Below are 20,458 nucleotides of genomic sequence, written 5' to 3'. Positions count from 1 at the left end.
AACAGCTCCTGTTTACTAAACGCAGAGTTTACAGCTCTTTCCCTGCATGCTAACACATGTGCAGGGAAAGAGATGAAAAGATTGATCAAGCAATCAGGTAGCTGCTATTTAAAACAGCTCTCTGTTTGAGGGAGCAATCTCGGCTCCTGCAGGGGATGGGAGATGGTAGGACCGTGGGGGCTTTGAGTCCCCATAAGTATTTGAAGGCTGCCCTGGTGAGGCCAGGACACCCTTAGATATGTGCCTGGGCATGGGGGATGGGGTCCCTGGGCCTGAAAAATCCCTAGGGAGGCGGACCACATGCCACCCCTCCCTCTTTAAATTATGTGTTTGCTCCAAGGAGGAGGTGGTCCCTGGGGCCCAGGGGGTCTATGCAGCCCCCTTAAAAAAAATTGAAACAGCCCAGGGAGGTGGTGGTCATTTGGGTAAGGGGGTCCGCACAACCCTCCCTACATATTGTTTTTTTTGCAGTTCCGGGGAGATGGTGGTACCTGGGATACCTCTGTGCAGACCTCCCATATATTTTTTAATGTTGTGCCAGGGAGGTGGGGTCCCCATGCGGCTCCTCCAAAGAGTTTTTAAAATGTAGCCTGGGGATATGGTTGTCCCGGGGCGTGGTGGGGTTGATATGGCTTCCCCATATATTTCTTTCATGTTGTCCCGGCGAGGTAGTGGTCACCATGACCCAGGGGGTCTGCATGGTTTCCCCTAAGATTTTTTATTGTGTAGCCCCAGAGGTTGTGGTCCCCAGTCCTGGGGGGGCTGGGCAGACCCATAAATATATATATATTTATTGTTGCACTCTTTAAGCTCCAAACCCTTTTGGCTGTGCGTGGTGCAGGGTTTGGAGCTTAAAGGCCAGGCCATGCAGTCAACCCCCTTTGTGCTCAGGTTATAGGTAGTTGGCCGCAGGGTCTGGCCGTGGGCCCAATCCTACAGCCAACCCCCACTGCAAACGGCCTTTGGCCATGCATGTTGCAGGGTTGGTGTAGTTAAAGGGGTTTGGCTGCAGGCCAAAACCTGTAGCCAGCACCTGCTGTGCATGACCAAAGGCTGTGTGTGGCATGGCGTTCGATGGTTATAGGTAGTTGGCCACAGGACCTGGCCACAGGCCAGGCCCAGTGGCCAACCCCGTCTGTGCACAGCCAAAGGCCGTGTGTGGCATGGGGTTGGTGTAGATAAAAAGCATTGATGACAGGCCATAACCTGTAGCCAACCCCCACCACGCACAGCCAAAGGCCCTTTGTGGCATGTGGTGGAGTAGTTATAGAGGGTTGGCCACAGTTTATTATTTTTTTTATTTTTTTGTGACCAGGGACCTCATATTCTGTGACCTTAGGGGCTCTTTCTACATGCTTTACACCCTAAGAAGGACCTTGTAGGCTTGATTTTGTTTTTGTCTTCCCCTTTCACATGTGATGATCCGATGATAGAGGGATGATGCTAATAGGCATGGTATATGCTATACAATCTATTTTTCATATACCACTATATGTTTAATATGACTGTGGGGGTTATTCTTCCACCCCATTCCCAAATCCAAACACCCTCATCCTAGCCCTTCCGCCCTTCCATTTCCCTTTGTTTCCCATCTCACTCCCTTCCTTTCCCTATTTCCCCTCCCCTATGGATTGTATGAGAAGCTCGCCCATCCAGGGCTCTATTGGGTGTGCTTTTGTCATCTTAAACCATACAATATACAATAAACATGTTCTAGTATGGTCGCCACAGTGGGCAGTGTACATCAAAATGTTTAAAAGCGGTGGCCCAGATTATATTGAGCAGTGGACAGGATAGGTATTTTACTGTCCAATCAAGGCTCAATTGGGTGGGCTATGGTTTTCAGTTATGTAATTAATTTTGGACATGTTCTAATATGGCCACTGCAATGTGGATCATCAACCACGGCCGTCAGGAACAGTGCTCCATTGTTAATTTTTATAGTCTCTACAGAAGTAAATTTAAGGATATGATGAAGTGCATTTTATTGACACTGAGGAAGACCAGAAGCTGAAATGCACCTGTTTTTGTTTTCCTGTGGCAATACACTTTCAAGACTCAATCAATGTTCAGGAGTTCCCGTCAAAATATATATATATATATATATATATATATATATATATATATATATATATATATATATATATTCCTATCCATCCAGTAGGCATTATCTATCTATCTCTATCTATCTATCTATCTATCTATCTATCTATCTATCTATCTATCTATCTATCTATATATATATATATATATATATATATATATATATATATATACACAGATAGATAGATAGGCAGTTATATTTAGGACCTAGTTTCCATAGGAAGAGCGTTTCTTGTTAATAACTTTAGCGCCACTTGATAAATCTTCACAACATTTTCAAAACGTATGTGTTAGTCGGGTTAGCTGCTGTCTTGGAAGTTTCTTGATGATCCATTAAGTTGAGATTGAGAAAAGGGGTCCCATAATGCATTTTCCCTATTCATTTTTCCATGGGGGTCAATGTAATGACAACAGTCCGAAATACTGAATGGAATTACACCAAATCTGGCAGGAAACTAGATCCTGTTCTGAAGATTGTGCTTTTCATGATTTGGCGTAAATTTGTTCAGTAGTTCTGGAAATATTAAAGGTTAAAAAATATAGATATCTAGGGAAATGGATCCTCTGGAGATTCAACTGTTCCTGTGCTGATATCTGATTGGCTGACAACATTTCAAAAGGAAATGTTGGCAGGCATCTTGGGACTCGACTTCAGCCATGTTCCACAAAAAAAGATTTAAAAAACAGAAGCCAGGGTAGGGACACCCTGAGCCACTAGACTTGGTACAGGGGTCCCTAAGGGATCCCTCTAGAGATAAAAATTATTTTGTTTAAAAAAAATCTCAGAAAAAATCCACAAAGTCCTGCCCTTTTATTTTACTTTTCCCCCCAGGTGGGCCAGGTCCCGGAGGCATTGGGGGCTTAAAAGAGGAGTGGGGCTCATGGTTTGCCCTCCTAGGGCTTATATTAGCCCCATAGACCACCACCTCCCCATGGTGATGATGCAGAAATATGCTGGGGCCATACCGCCCCACTGTGCTTTGGGGACCACCACCTCCCCAGGGCTAAATATGCAATTAACGCAGGGGATCCTTGTGGCCCCCGTAGACATGGTGACCAACTCCTCCCCGAGCCAACTCATTTTAAAATAAGGGGGGGTGGCTCCTTCACAGCCCCAGGTACCCCCACCTCCCTGGTGCTGAAGTAAAATAAGATAGGGGGCCTGTGGCATTACCCCGGCCCCAGGGCCCGCCACCTTCCTGGGGCTAAGTCAAATGTTGAAGAGGGGCTGCGCTGCCCCCCTCCTGGAGCCATACATGGCCCTGGGGACCACCACCCCCAGGGCTGGCTACTACTACTAGCTGTTTGCTCTGCCAGCTCCCGCCAAGTCAGAGCAAATACTCCTCTTCCAGTGAGTTGTGAGCTGTCAAAATGCTCTTGCCCACTGGAACAGAGGTATCATCCCTTTTCCTGCCTAAACAGTTGCTGGCAGGGAAAGAGATGAAACTTTTGTTCTTGCACACAGGGAGCCGCATGTTTGGCAGCTCTCTGTGTGCAAGAGCAAGGGTGGCTCCCTGAGGCAGAGGGGAGCAGGCTGGGACTGCAGGGACCTTGAGGCTCCCCCACAGTACCATTGCACAGTGGGTGTCTTGAGGGGCACCCAGGAGTCATGGCTGGGCCCCGGGGCATAAAGTCACTGGGGCCTAAATCGACCCGGGGAGGAGGACCACATGGGCTCCTTCCCTAACTGAATGAAGTCTGGGAGGAAGGCTGGGCTCTGGGGTATGGGGCCCGGGGCCAAAATCAGGAGGGCAGCCAGGCAGCTCCCACCCCTAAAGACCATAGTTATACTTTAAATTGCTACTTGTATCCATATGTGCAAGTCACCTGGAAGGTTCGCCACTTGGCTCCGCATTGTCCACCTTAGTCGTATGTATGTCTTCCCACTGGGATGATGGACAGCTTACCAAAAGGCCACCCAGTGCATTTACCCCCAGTTTTGGTGGTGTGTTCTTGTTGCAGAGGAATATAAGGACATCTCTACAAAACAAAGAAGCACTCATTTAGATAAGAGGAAAGTCCCTGGTTTGTTGGAGGTTTACATGTTTGTCGTCTTATTGGAGGATTCATGTTTTCACCAAATTCTAGAGAAAGACGCAACAGGAACAATCATGTTGCCAAAATGTACACAAGATCCCTGGTGACATTTCCTTGTGCACCATTAGACAGCTGTAGTGTAGAATACATACTGGACATTTACCCAAGGAGGCAGAAAGAACTCCACTTGGGTAAATATTTTGTGCAAAGCTGTGGACTCTTGTTGGACAAAAGCGCAGGTCCGGTTCCTTTGTGACTGAGTCACTCATACAGCTATTGACACACCCACACAGACATTCACACACCAACTCACAGATACACTCGGACAGTCACTGAGACACTTATGTAACTACTCAAATACCCACTCAGAGACTCATGCACCCACTCAGAGACCCATTCAGACACTCACACACTGACCTAGAGACCCACAAAGACACTCTTGCACCAACTCACATATCCACATAGACATTCACGCACACACTATCAGACATTCATGCACCCACACACAGGCCCACTCAGGCTCCCACTCCCACTCCCACTCACAGACCCACAGAGAGCCTCCTGCACTCACTTACACACCCACTAAGAAACTCATGTTCTCACTCACAGACACACTCAGAGACTCATGTACCCACTGACAGATCAACTCATACACTCATGCACTGACTCACAGACCCACTTGGACACTCATGCACCCACTCACAGACCCACTCAGACACTCATGTACCCTCTCACAAACCCACTCAGAGAATCACAGACCCACTCACACATGCACACAAAGACACTCCCACATCAACTTTAACACCCAGAGACACCCTCTCACACCTACTCTAACACCAACATAGCCCCTCTCACACCCAGACAGACACTCTCACACCCTCTCTCATACCTAAAGGCACCCTCTCACACCCAGAAAGACAGGCTCTGCAGCCAAGTCCACCTTGCACGGCCATGGGGTTTGGGTGTTTATAGGGGGTTGACAGTGGCAGTTGTTGGTTTGACATATAGTAATGACAATTACTTTATGGTAAAAAAAAACATAGAAATTAAATTAAAAAAACTAAGGTTACAGGGACATTATAGTTAGGAAACAGAATTTTAAAAAACAAAGAAATTCATAGAAGACGCAAGATATAGTTACCTTAGGGCACGAGTTATAGTTACTTGAAATAACTTTACTATAACCACTGAATTTCTATGGTCTTGTATAAGTAAATTCAGAACTTCATGGAAGGAGTGAGCTATAGTTACCTTAGAGCACGAGTAATAGTGACTTGAAATAACTCTAACTATAACTGCTGAATTTCTACGGGTTTTTACGAGTATATTCAGAAACTAACTATAACGTTCCTGTAACCTTCATTTTGTTCAGTGAATTTCTATTTTTTTTAACGTAAAGTAATTTTAATTACTGAATGTTAATTCGACCACCACTGCGCACAGCCTTTTCCCCCACAATGCACAATTTTGTCATCAAAAATGTTACTGCCAACATTACATTGATATCATCAGTGGCATTATCAAAGATGTCCTGAGTGCTATAATTTGTTGCCTCATTATCAGTTTATGGTGAGGGCACGAGTTATAGTTACTTGAGATAACTCTAACTATAACAGGTACATTTCTATGGTTTTGTACATTTAAAATGTGAGCCTAACTTTAACGTCCTTGTAACCTTTGGCTTTTTAAGTGAACTTCTACGTCTTTTTTAAATCTAGTTCCTAACTATAAAGTCCCTTTAACCTTTGATTTTTTCAGTGAATTTCTATGTTGTTTTTAACATAAAGTAATTTTCATTACTATACATTAATTCAACCACTGCTGAGAACGGACCTTGTGACCGATCCCCTATAACCACCCAACCCTGAGAGAGAGAGAGAGAAAGAGAGAGAGAGAGAGAGAGAGAGAGAGAGGGAGCGAAAGAGAAAGAGAAAGTGAGAGTTTGAGTTTGAGTTTGAGAGAGAGAGCGATTTGGAGAAAGATTTCACAGAGGGAAATTGAGAGAGAGAGAGATTGAATTTTTTTAAACTTTGATGAATGATATTAGAAATAGAAATGTCTGAACAAATTGAAAAGGAAAATGTTTTTGTCAATAAAAAATGGTGAGATCACTTTTGAGTATGTATGGTTCAAAAGAAACTACAGCAGGATATGAGCACAGACTCCAACCCTCATCCTTCAGTATACAAGTGTGGGACCTTAACCACTAGGCGAGAGGAATCTCCTTACTGTGTACTCTCCAGACTTAGCTATGAAATTCAACTCAGAGATTTTGAGGAGAAAAAGGATTCAATGTTCCATCACTAAAGTCAAAACATTAGAAAATAAATGGGCACATTGTCATGAAATGTTAGAATTTGAACCTTCAACCTACTGACAGTCCAAGAGCTTTACCATTAGACCAGAAGTGACCCTGGGCTGCTGTCCATCAAAGCCTAACTACAACATTTGCGACAAACATCTTGCTAGTTTGAGGCTTTGAAGTCATTTCATGTAGTGATCATTGCAATAACAATCTCTCTCTCGCTCGCTTTCATCCCATTATGGGATGGAAGAGAGAGAAAGAGTAACAGGACCTTGGGAGAGCCTCAAGGCCCCCTAGCTGGTTTGCCACATCCTGTGGGAGCTGGCTTTGCTTCCACAAGTGCAAGCATCTTCCTGCTTGTGGGAGCACTACTTTCATCTGTTTCCCCACACGCATCTTTGTGTGCATTGAAGCTGAAGAAAACAGCTTGCAAAAAGTGGAGTTTGTTTGCCTTTGCTTTGTGACTGCTGTCAGCTCCCACCAAGCAAAAGCAAAGAGCTATAGCCCGGTGGTGGGTACCCCAGTACATATCAGGAGCAAGCCCTGGTGGGGTGGCAGTCCCCATGGCCATCTTTGGCTCCACGAGAGGAGTCAGGGACCCGCCTCAAAGGTGGAGAAGCCCCAGGGAGGTGATGGTCCTTGAGGCCAGGGGGCCGTGATGAACCCCCTTCCTATTTTAAATTCTGTCCCTGCGAGGTGTCACTCCCTGGGGCTGTGGAGGGGCACTTGGCACCCCTTAATTATGATTAAATCCCTGGGATGATGTGGTACCCAGGGATGCAGGAAGCCACGTGGCCCCCCTTAATTATGATTAAAGCTCTGGGATGGTGGCAGTGCCCGGGGCATGGTGGGGGAGGCTGTGTGGTCTCCCTGAACTCATTTTGTTTAAAGCCTCGGGGAGGTGGTGATCCCCTGGGCTGCCGGGGGTGGGCCATGCAGCACCTCTGCCTTAATTTTCATTAAGGCCCTGGGGAGGTGGCCAAAAGGACCCCTGTATTCAATGTAATAATCACCCAGGGTGGTGGTTCCCGGGTCTTCAGCAAGCCCAGGAGCATGGCCCATGCACCCCTCCTTAATTTTTACCTGACCCCGGGCCCGGCCCAACAGAGGCTTCATTAAAAACAAGTGCACGAGTCCGCATTTGTTTTTCTAAAAAACAATGTTTTGTGTGAATTCACAACATCATGAATTTGTGGCAAATTGCCTTTCTTAAAAAGTAAATTTCTGCCCTTGTGGTCTCCCTTTGGGACCCCAGCGCCAGAGTTAAGGGGTCAGGTTGTACCTATCCTGGTGCTTTTCTTTTTTTTCACTTTTTTCTGGACTCGGCTGAAGCCGATGATGTGTTGTCTCTAATTATAACAATGAGACTGCTGGATTGGTGGGGCAGCACCACCAGGTTGTGGGGAACTAGGTCCAAGTATACGCCTTGTGACAACTGTCAGCTAGCAGAACCTCACCAGCACCAGGAAGTGGTGGTGATTTGTGGCAACCGTACGAATGACATTCCGACTTCTCAGAGGAAAATGTGGTGGAACAGTTCTCATCATTTTCTCCCAGTTGAATTTGTCTCACACATGCACAGACAAGCAGAAGCAAAGATTGTCTCAATATACTTTATTGAATAAATTGCATTTTAGATAAAATGGCATGTACTGCAATGATTAGGATGATAAAGCATAATAATAATTACGCGTTGACAAAGAAAGTGAAATATAAGAACAATCCCATATAGTGTCAGAATGCTCGGTGTTGGAATTCCTACCTATACCACTAAAGTAATATATTAGAGCACAGCAATGCTAGCCCTAATCTGCCCTTCAGAACCCCAGGATGACACCATACCCCATACCTAGATGTGATAGTAGGGAAGAGGACTGTTATTCTACTGAGAGCCCTCTCTCATGTGGGCAGAGAAAGACATCAAGTCTCAGCCAGCAAACAGCTGCAATGAAGCAACAGCATGCGGTGTCATACTGTCTGGAACTCTCCCTCTAATGTATAGGTGGCACAGAGATGTTTTATAATAGAACAACAAATGTTCTAGGAAAACTCCCCTAACATAAAACATGAATGGTTTCCATGAAGTGGCAGAGATTGCGGTGTTCCACTTTGTGCTAACAACATATTGGAGACAGCCTTGAGCAGAGCACAGAATGAGAATATCAGAGTATAAGGAATGAAAACTGTTTCTATGCTAAAAGTATACAAAATAAAGGAAAATAAAACGACTGCAGAAGAGAGCTGCTCAAAAAATACAAGTTCATAAAATGAATTGCATCTAGCCTAGGGGGCCTAAGGGGCATAGGCTTCAGTCCTATGGCTACAATCACGTGCCCATAAAACTACTCAGGTGCCCTCTCGCCACCGAGTCTCAAGATGGCTGCCAGCATTACCTGGTTTGAAGTGTTGGAAGCCAATCAGAGCTCTGCAGCTCTCTGCACGAGCTCTTACTATTCGCAGAGCAGTCGGGAGGATCTTTAGCCCTAGTTATACAAATGTATTTTCCCTTTACTATCTCAAAGACTACTGAACAGATTTACACTAAATTACTAAAAACCCAATCTGTGAAACAACATCCAGCTTTCTGCTGAATTTGGTGAAATTCTGGCCAGCATTTTAGGCTGTTGTGTTAAAAGCTCCGATGGGAATTAACATGGGAAACACATGCTTTTTGACACCCCCCCCTTTTTCTCATTCCAGCTTGGCGGATCACCCTGAAACGTCCCATGTGCAGCAAGAATCATGGGAACAATTTTTTGGGAATAGTTAGTTTAGATTAGCAAAACAGTGTAAAATATATAGGCATGTCAAAATAGCTTTTTCTATGGCGACATATTCCTAAGTATAACTACCTACTGGCTGAGGAGGGTGAAACTCTACTCAAGCAGCACCCATGATCTCTTTTAGGGTGAGACAGAAGTGAACCCAAAATTGCCTGTGATCAACCCTCTGGTAGCTTGGCACAAAAGCAATCAGGCTTAACATAGATGTAATTTGTAAAGTATTTATGTAGCACTTCAAACAGTAATAAAGTGAAAACACATTACAGGAAACATCCCACCCCAATTTAGCTAATAGAGTCAAATTCAATTATTTATTTGAGAACAAAATGATCAAAATCCAATCAGTAGAACTGGATATATGCAAGGTTAAAATGTCTGATAAAAATAGTGCCTAGGGCACAAAGCCCTAACTGTGGAATCTAGTCACAACAGACCGGGACAAAGTCACAAATTCAGCCCAACTGAGATTGAGCGTGGATCGGACACAGGAATCAACTTCGGCCCACTGAGCAAAGTACTTTTGTTTTGGAGCATTGTGAGATCCTGCGTTGAGGCTGCATTGTGCAGCAGTAGTCCTGAGGAAGATGATGTGCTGTGATGAGAAGACCTTATAAACAAAGGCAGCCCTGCGAAGTAAAAACCTGGGCTATATGACTGTGTTTAAATCAGTGGTTCTTATCCATAAAAATACTTAGGTTTTTTTATATAAACCAATGCAGGGCATCAATTAGCTCTGCAGCAGAACAGACAGACAGAAAGGTAACTCGCACACCTATATAAAAAGAATAGTTAAACACACTGTCGCAATTTTAAACACATCTATTTGTATAAAATGCATATACAAAGTCATACAATGCCCCAGAAACACATCTACTTGTGTGAGATACCCACAAAAAATATAAAATGCCCTAGAGAAATGGAACCTGCAACATATAGTAGAATAGATATAGGGGGTCATAACGACTCTGGCGGCCGGCGGTAAGGTGGCGGTAACACCGCCAACAGGCTGGCGGTGTTCCACCAGCAATTATGACCGTGGCGGAATAGCCACGGCCATACCGCCGGCCCCTGGGGATTATGAGTCCCCGACCGCCAGCCTGTCCGTGGCGGAGAACACCGACATGGAAAGGCTGGTGGTAAGGGGACTTGGGGTGCCCCTGGGGGCCCCTGCACTGCCCATGCACTTGGCATGGGCAGTGCAGGGGCCCCCAGGCACAGCCCCGTCGCGCATTTCACTGCCCGAATTTCGGGCTGGGAAATGCGCGACGGGTGCTACTGCACCCGCTGCACATCAGCATTGCCGCCGGCTCTATTACGAGCCGGCAGCAATGTTGATGTGACATTTCCGATGGGCCAGCGGACGGAAAAAATGTTACCATCCGCTGGCCCAGCGGAAATGTCATAATAGGGAGCCAGGAATACCGCTGGCAATGGCGGTATTCTGTCTCCTGCGGCCTCAGCGGTCTTTTTGCAAGACCGCTGAGGTCGTAATGACCCCCATAATGTATGCATCAGAACAGGTTTCTTACAAACAGCCATACACAACTCAAATTAAGTAATGTTCATTGTGCCATCATCCACCATGGCAATTTCATTTAGTTTGTTAAGGTGTAGTTGATGACATTTCAACCCTCTAGTCAATGTGGTGTCTCATCAGGATAAAAATTGTTAAAGGGGCACCTTCGGATCAAAATCAAAAAGTCCATTGCCATGTGCACACACCAAAGTGCAATAAAAAAATTCCTACTTACAAGGGGAAACTTTGCACTGTCTCCCATTTGTAAAATGAATCAGAATGAGAGCCGGCAGTCAAGTGACATAAGAAAGGATCTGGTAGCTTGTCGGGGCTCCAGAATACGCGGGGTCTAAATAGCAGAGAAAGGGATATTAACAACAAAAATATAGACGGTTTATATAAGAAAGCAAAAAAGGATGAAGTAAACCAACCTGTATGGAACCTGGCGTAATCACCTGAGTACAAATTGTGCTTTATTCTTGCCATTCGAGAATTGTAATGCACAAATCCATGAAACCCAAAAGTATATGAATAACCGGTGAAAGGCACAATAGCAGAATCTGTGCAGTGAACTTAAAGGTTAATCTTCGCTACATATAGGAAGACAAAGGAACACTCAATTGTGGGAGAAACACAGAGCACTGTAGAATTTGAACCACTCTGAAAAGGACAGCAGCCACCATTCTGGATTTTTCAAAGAATCTAGTAACGACAAGCATCCCAGGAGAGGCTTGGACCACTGACGTCAACCGTGACATTTCCATAGGAAGGGACGGCAGCCACCATTCTGGATCTTTTAAAGGATCTAGTAATGATCAGCGTCCCAGGAAAAGCATAGAACGCTGATGTCAACCATCTTTTTAAAATGTTATTTTTATTTCAGGTATAAATATTACAAAAATAAAACAGGAACTATACATAAGTAGCACTCAGCAATAACAATTGGTTTACTTTGGCTGGTCGCATCACTATGACCTCCTCTAATCCCTTCATATTGGTCGATTAGTTGTATTTGTACAAAATATTTTCTATGTTTGTATTGATTGTAGAATCAACAAAACACTCAGAACAACCCCTTAATAACTTCCCGATATATAGACACATCCAGGTTTCAATCATTTTGTATAGAGCTAACATAGTATTAACAAACAGCTCTCACTTCGACACCCGATATTCCTATTGGTTGCATAGCTTTACTTGGCTTGCTATTCCACCAAATACTGCCATATAGCTGTAAGCCTTTTTATACTCCTGACGCATTTTGAGTACACTCCCTCATATTTCATGGTTCTTAGCATCTTCTTCCACCAGTTCTGCAGTGTAGGAATCATTGAGTTTGCCAAAACTGTAGTATTAACAATCAAGCTACTGCAAAAACCATCACAATCAAATATTGTTGCTATGTAGCTGGTTAGTATGTTTTCTGATACACCAAACAGAACTAAGCTTGGCTCTACCTCAATCCTTAAGTTAGATCTATGATTTAATACCTTGTTTATCTCCAACAAAAAAATATTTAACTTAGGACAGTCTAAAAAAATATGTAGCCAATTCCCCTGCCCTCCTGATGGCAGTGAAAGCATTGATCAGAAATTGATGGAAACATTTTTATGTATCGTCTCAGGAGAGTAGTAAGCCATACAGCTGGAGAAGAAAGACATTCTTTTATAGTTATCTGCCCTCAAAGATTTGTACCCAACTTCCGAAATAATTCTCTAGTCTTCATTAGAAGTTACACATTGTGTTGTTCTGAAAATGTTCACCCTGAAATCTACAATTACTTCAGAGGCGGATCAATCAACTATGAATCTGTACCAATTTCCTGTACCCACTACTTTACTCCTCATTAGAGCCCCCCCATGTCGGGTGTTCTTGGGTACTTGCAATGGGTATATTAGTACTAAAAAAAAGGGAGATCTGAAAAAAGCTCAAAAAAAGTCTAGTTGCCATATTCTCCAACCTTATTGCGACCTCTTCTTAAGTAATGTATCTACCTCTTAGAAGAAAACCCCCCATCTCTTTGAACGCTTTGCCATTCCATTGAGCTATCACTATTTCTGCAAGGTGTAGGCCAAAGTAATTACACTCCTGTAGTTGTAAATAAGTATAACCTGATGATATTTGATGTGTTTTACTTAAACTCTCTGCTCTTTACTAAAATCATGAATATTTTTATGTCACTTATTTTTGGGAAGTTTAGTGGTTTTAATAAATGCTGAGAGACTTATTGCTGTGTCTGCAATCACCCTATTGACCAAATATATTTCCACGGTTTCTCTGTTATCCAGGTATTGTGACAATGTATCCTTTAATGCAGCCTGATAATAAACTTGAAAATTAGGAAGTGCCAAGCCCCCTTGGTTTTTGTTGAGCTGTACGACTAAGAGTCTCCCCTCTGTTTGTTTTTCCTCCATCCATCTGTCCAAAAGTGCTTGTACTCTTTTAAGCATCCTGGCATAGTTTAGGTTAAACAAATTACCATAGTTCTTTGTGACATTTATTCCCAAATACCTAGTGGGTCCTGCAAGCCAGGAGGAGGATTCTCTATTTCTGTGTTAAATAGGAGAACCTCTGTTTTACTTTCATTAATCTTATAGCCCCCTATTTTAGTAAACTCATTGATCCTATCCAGCACTCCTTGTACATTTTTGATCTTAATATTTGGCATAGCTGCTATTGGCAATATAATTTCGCTCGAGCTGCATATTATGTGGGCAAGAGGTTCAACAAAAAAGGCAAACAGTATAAGGGAAAAAGGGCAACCCTGTCTGGTGCCTCATTTAATCTGAATTGCACCTCTGACCTTTGATTTGATAACAATTCTGGCATGGGCACCCTGATACAACTGCCTTATTATCGACTTAAATTGCAAGGGGAAGCTGCATTTGGTCAGGCTATATAGCATGTCTCCCCTGTTCACTAGATCAAAGGTTTTCTCTGTGTCTAACATTATCATGACAGCCGGGATTGCATAGACTGAAAAATACTTGACTGCCTGTCTTAAAAAATATATTGGATGCCAATAGTCTGCTGGCTACAAAGCTGTTTTGGTCTTTATGTATTAGTTGTTGTGTAACCAGTGTGATCCTGGTAGCCCAGACCTTTGTTAAGCTTTTATAATCTACATTAAGCAGACTGACTGGGCGGTACGTATCTGGTTTCAACTGATTTTTATATTTTTTTAAGAAACTGACTATTGTTGATTCTTTGATTGCAATTGTCTTGGGATCCTGAATTTGATGCATTGTCTGCCTTTTGTGTGTTACAGTGGTGCCCCTAGCCAAGTATTTACCTCTTTGTTGACTTTCTTCATAAATCTGCTGCTGGTAGGCCCTAGAGCTAGCTACTTCTTCAAAATAAAGAAGTCTTTTGACTTTCGTTTGAGTGAGATTACACCTTGCCTCTTCCTGCCCTGCGTTTTCACACAATGATCTGTAGCCTTATCTATAGCCATCTGAATGTTTTTTTAATTTCAAGCTCTTGCTAGCGAGTCTACGAAGCTTTGAAGGAAATAATATGACCCCTAGCTGTAGCTTTACACGCCTTCCATACATTGAACAAAGATGCAGAATTCTGAGTCAGCTGAAAGAACTCCTGTATAAATTTTCTCATATCTGTGACCCACTCCTGATTACTAAATAAGGATCTATCGAACTGCCATCTGGGTCTCTGCATGCTAGATGCCTGTAGTTCTGTCATCATCCTGACTGCTGAATGGTTAGAAAAAGCGTTTGCTCATATATGCGAGCCAACCTCCTTCGATATATGAGAAACTAGAAACAAATCTATCCGTGAGGCTGTTTTATAACTGTGTGAAAAGCAAGTATATTGAGTGGCTGCTGGCTATTCTTCTCACCAAGGGTCCGTTACCTGAAAATAAATTTTTATTGTATTAAAAATTCTCTTAGTTTAAGGTTTTAGTTGTCTTTCCCCTGATTAGTGGTATCTAATATAATGTCTTGAATATAGTAAAAATCGCCTTGAATAATAAAGGGGCGTGTGGCACTCATTGCTATATCATAGAGTTGTACTAGTGGCTCTACTTAATTCATGAGTGGCCCATAGTAATTGACCAGTTGAATTTGAATTCCTGGTAGTATGACCTTTAGACAGAGCCATCTCCCCTTAGGGTCTCTAATAACCTCTTCTATAATCCACTTGACTCTGTTACTCAAGTATATTGCCACCCTTCTTGCTGCCAGCCCCGATGAAGCTAATAGAGCTGCCGAGTCCTGTTTTGGGATATATACTTTGGGGGTTATTACTTTTTAGATGTGTTTCTTGAAAATAAAGGACTTTGGCATTGAATGATAACACCCATTTTAACATTGCCTTTTATTTCTGCCTATTTGAGATTCCATTTGCATTGCAGGAAATCATCTTAAGCTTCACCATGTCTTTTAATTAGCTTGACAGTAGCCTTTTTCCAGCAATACCTAGTGCCTGCTACTTTGTGAAAAAACTCTGATTTTTCTCAACCTTTTAATCCCCCACATGAAACCCCCCACTCAAACCCTGGCCCCACCTCATCCCTCCAATCCCTCCCTGCATGATTTGGGCTTGAAGCCCTCTCTTTTAGGAACTCTCAGAGCACTCCCATCTCTTGACCCCACCCAATGATCCTGACTTGGCTTTATTAGCCTGTTGTGCTGCCCCATTCCATTATCCCTACTGTGGTGCCTTGACATAGCACTGTTGACCCCAAAACATCCAGGAGGCATCATGGTCTTACCCCTTTTGGATGCTAGCAGACTTTAAGCATTTTTCTGCTGGTTTTCTTTCATCAATACATTACCATTCATAATCCCCAAACCACAGAGCATAAGAAATATTCCCTCAATATCACCCTGAGAATGTTTTCCATCTAGCCCCCCAAACCCACCAAATGCTCACTCGCAGCCCCATACGAACAGGCAGAGAGCTACTGACTTATACATTCAATCCCCAATACAATGTTTCTACAACTCTTTCCAATCTGCACTCCGTATAGAATTTAGTTGAGTTTTGGCCGCCTCCACCATATGGAATATATTAGCCTGTCCTTTATATAAAACTTTCAATTTTAATTGCTGAACCAGGCCGGCTGGTGCCCCCATTTTCTGGAAAACCAGAATCAGCTCTTTAAACTTTCGGCTTCTGCGCGCTGCAAGTGCGGACATGTCATAGAATATTTTAAATGAGTAATCTCCCAGAGTTGCAAAGGCCATAGCTTTAATGGACAGTGAAAGGATTCTTTCTTTAATGCGATAGTCTCCAAAGTTGACCACTATCGTTCGTGGATATTTTGCACTGGGGGACTGGACTACTGGAACTCAATGGGCACATGTAATGGTAAGATCCTTTTTACTGTCAGCTGGCTCCATTAGAACATACTATTTTATCAGATCTGAGATTAATTTAATGACCGTCTGACCATTCTCTCTCCCTTCTGGTATCCCCGTGAACCTTAGATTAGAGCACAAGAGCGATTCTCATCATTGTCAACCCGGATCTGCAAATCGGCCAAATCAGCTTGGTATCTAGCAATTGATGATTCCATGAGCGATCCACTGTCTTCTAGGTCTGATTCCCATTGTTCGACTTCCTTAACAAGAGTACTCAATTGCTGCATTTTGTTGTTTATGAGGCTGAGCTGGGCTTATGACTTACAATTTGCCTCTTCCTGTGACAGTTTTAGAGCCTTAAGTTCACTAAGGATCTGAAGAAACAGATTCTCTGTAGCTGAAGAGCCTTCTCCCACTTGTACATTTCCTGTCTGATTGTGGGAAGCCAGCCTGGGATGCCCAGGACCTGAACAGCCCAAAGAGGCCATATTCTCTGCCATTTCACCTACTTCCTGGTGTCCTGCTGTGGCCCCAATCTGAATTGAGTCTGAAGTCGGTGAATAGTCTATAGACCAAGAAAAGATATAAGGGTCTGAGAATTATAGGGAGATGGAGACTGCAGAATAGGTACTGAGTTACGTCTGGCCTGCTCCCCCCCTCCAATAGGTGTTCCACCAAAGATGTTAGTTTAGGTGGTTCCTTGAACTCTTTGGATCCAGTCAAGGTAACTAGCAGATACGTCTGTACCTGCCCATTCCAATTTTTTTGGGCACTAGTCTGACCTTGCTTTGTCTGTTCGGGAAAGTGCAAGTCTGGTGGCAGGCTCTTTTTATCACTGGAGTTCTGCAAGTTGCCCCCTGTTTGGCTACCAATTATTGCACTCAGATTCCAAAATCACACCTTATGCTTTAGGGGTAGTTTGAGAAGTGAGGGAGGAGAGTGGTGTTTGAGAAGGGGGTTGGCGTACTGGGAAGGTCGAGACTGGGCCGGAGGTTTTTTCTCATGAAGAGAGGCATTTGGTCTTTGGATTTCGCGCCACCTTCATATTTTTGCTAGTTGGACGTGCCTTAGGCTGGAATTCCCAGGCAAACCTTTTCATTATGTTGGGTATTGTTCTCCTCAAAGGATGACAGAGCTCCCCACTTATAGCTTATCCACACCACCTTAGGTGCCACAAACCATACCTGTGCCTACATGGGTCGCTTTTGTAGCACACCAAGCTGGCACTTAACCTGAAAGAGGGCCTATTGCCAATCTCTGTGTGGGGGTCAATTGGTGCGCTTTTCACCAAGCCTTGCCCCCCTCCGCTGTACTGTTGTGCTACATTTTGTTTTCCACTCACCCCTGCCTGCTCTGTTGTCAGTGTTCGTGCTGCTTTTCCTGGCCTTCCTGGCCTTTCAATCACATCTCCAAGTTGAGAATAGGCTCTAATTCTAAAGGTGTGGAGTGGGGTTCACGAGCTCCTTTGGGCGGCGAGTCATCTACACCTTCACAGCCGGCATTTTCACCTGTGTCCTGATATGGAACTGCTAGTTCCAAAATCCAGTCTGCTGAGCGGCTTCCATTTCAAGTCCTCTATTGCCGCACTGCACTATGGATGCCTCCGACGCCTCAGCGTTAGCCGCAGAGCATAATGTTAGCTCCTGATGTGGCCCACTGACGTCAACCATGATGTTTCCGTAGGAAGGATATAATAATGGGGAGAGAAACTACTACAGTGCGCGTCCTCTGTCAAGAGAAATGCAATGAATACAACATCCTCCAGCATTTTGCGACCTAGAAACAGAAGGGGGGGGAAATGTTTCCAATACAAATTGCTCTATCATTCCAAATTCAAAAAAAAATTGTCAGGTGAAAATTATATCATATTCACAGTATGGCAACCTGGAAAAAACGAAAAACCTGGAAAAAAGAAGACAAATGGGGGGAAGATTCTAATGCAAGTCACTGTTATACCAATTTAAAAAAACATGGGCTAGTGAAAATTCTACTGTATTCGCAGCACTATTGACATTCAGGATGAGAAAAAGGGAATCAAAATCAAAAGGCGAAATGGTTGGCAAAGTCAGTTCAAAAGTAGTGAGCTTACAATACAAATGCATGTCAGACAAAAAAAATCAATGGTTACTATTATGATTACGCACAATAAAGTCCTCCTACAAAGTGTTCATCCCGTAAACAGATATTGATCAAACTGAAAAAAGTATACCAATCACTGGCACACTTAATCCGCCAGCTCGGCTTTGTAGCCACACCACTCTTCTACTGTGTTCAGTCCGTGATTAACAGACTCACAGCGTTCTATCCATTTCACTTCTCTTTTCTTAAGAATGGCAATATGACCTCTACTTTTCTCTGGGACTGTCGCACAGTCAATCACTTGCCACTTCAAACTATCCTTTGATTGGTTATTTTCTTGGAAGTGTAGTACCAAAGGTGCAGTGTTCATCAAACATCTAATTTGGCTCCGATGTTGACACAGCCGAGCCTTGACAGGCCTATGTAGATTGATAAACACCACATTTTTTGAATTACAAATCAAGAAAAATTGCAAATCAATTTTCAATAAGGCATGTTCTAAATCTGTAGTATTAAAAGTAAAAGGACATGCAGCACATTTCCCACAATGATAGCGACCCAATAGTGGTAGGAGGCCCCAAGTTGTATTTAAACTGGAATCCAATCTTTTAGTGATATGCTTTTTTTGGTAGAGTGGACAAGATGATCCCTAAAGCTCTTACCTTTGTAAAGGCAAACATAGGTGGTGTCAGTGAATCATAAACACTCTGTGCAATGTGCCAGTTTCTGTTAATCAATTTCCAGATCTTATTAGTTTGAGGACAGAAAGTAGTCAGACATACCAAGTTATCTAATGGTCTTTTTGTTTTTGACTCTTTCAACTATTCTTTAGGGGAATTCCATGCTCATTTCATTGTTGTTTTTGCAATTTTCTTAGGGTAGCCCCTGGATAATTCTTCTGGAACACTACATGTAGCAGAGAAATGATGAAGACTGCAGGTACGTGTACCGGTGGTGGGCGTTGATTGAGAAGGTTTACAATAATCATGATAATATTCTCCTGCTGGATGTTAATGTACAAGGAGACGATATCTAAGATAATTAACCAGTGAATTTCATCATCTAGGTGTTATCCCTCATGTAGGTTTCCTACTGGGGGACATATCCTTCAATAAAAAAGTTGATGTATTCAGCTAATGGTTCTAGAATCGACCCAGACCAGACAAGATGGGTCTACCTGAAGGGTTCTGATCGTCTTTATGAATTTTCAGCACGGTATAAACAACTGGGGTTCTGGAACTATCCTTACTAAGTTACTCCTTTTCCGATATAAATCCCAGTTACCTACCTACAGAAGCCAATTTCAAAACCTCTGCTCTACTGCTGTATAATTAATTGCATCTTGCGTTGTTGATGCAAAAACCTTTGTCAAGCTTGCATCACACAGAGGTGGCTCCAAGGATACTGTGAGCTGTGATGCGAGATCTGGTGTAGGGGCTGCATCGTGCTGTGGCAGTTCAGAAGTGGAGATGTGAGGAGAAACATTGAAGGCCATACAGCTGTAAGCTTCCTGTGTGTGATGCCTGGGAAGGATAACACAGACATCATGTCATCAGTTGTTAGATTTTGATTGGTTCCCGCCTTTTGGGAACCATAGGGATTTGCACTTCTCTTTAGAAATTGTATGTGTAACAATGCTTTGCTGAGTTAGCCAAATTCAGATTGCTCCTGCCCTTCTCTGAATGCAGGTGTTATCTCAGCCTCTCTCGAGACTAGGGCCCTCATTACAATATTGGCGGTAAAAGCTGCATACCGCCATGCAGAAGATTGCTAACACACCGCTGCGGCAGCGGAATTCTGCTACGGTCATTATGACCCACTGCTCGGAATCTGCCAAAATTCAGACACCCACACAAGTCCTCCACACCAAAGGTCAGTGATAAACTGCCGATAACAAAACCTCCACCGTCACGCCAACAGAAATACGCCCACACTATCACGACACACAAATCCACGCAGCAGTCATTCAACCGCGGTATTCCATTGGCTGTACACACCGCCACGCTCAAAATACACACACATTTACAAAACACTACCACATTGGACAATTTGAAATACACACACCTGATACAAATACACACACCACTCCCACTCACCCATTACAATACAAAACACACACACACATCACCCACAAACCCCTATGACAAAATTACCAAGAGAAGGCCAGAGAGAGACACTACAAACAACTACCAAGCATCCACAGGCACACAATACGATCACCCACATAACTTCACGCACCTCACACAACACACCACTAAATATCACCACACTTATCACAACACACACCACCCCACACATCACCCACACCACC

Source organism: Pleurodeles waltl, chromosome 10 (genome assembly GCF_031143425.1).
Source record: "Pleurodeles waltl isolate 20211129_DDA chromosome 10, aPleWal1.hap1.20221129, whole genome shotgun sequence".
Lineage (NCBI taxonomy): Eukaryota > Metazoa > Chordata > Amphibia > Caudata > Salamandridae > Pleurodeles > Pleurodeles waltl.
Note: the sequence above shows the minus strand (reverse complement) of the source record.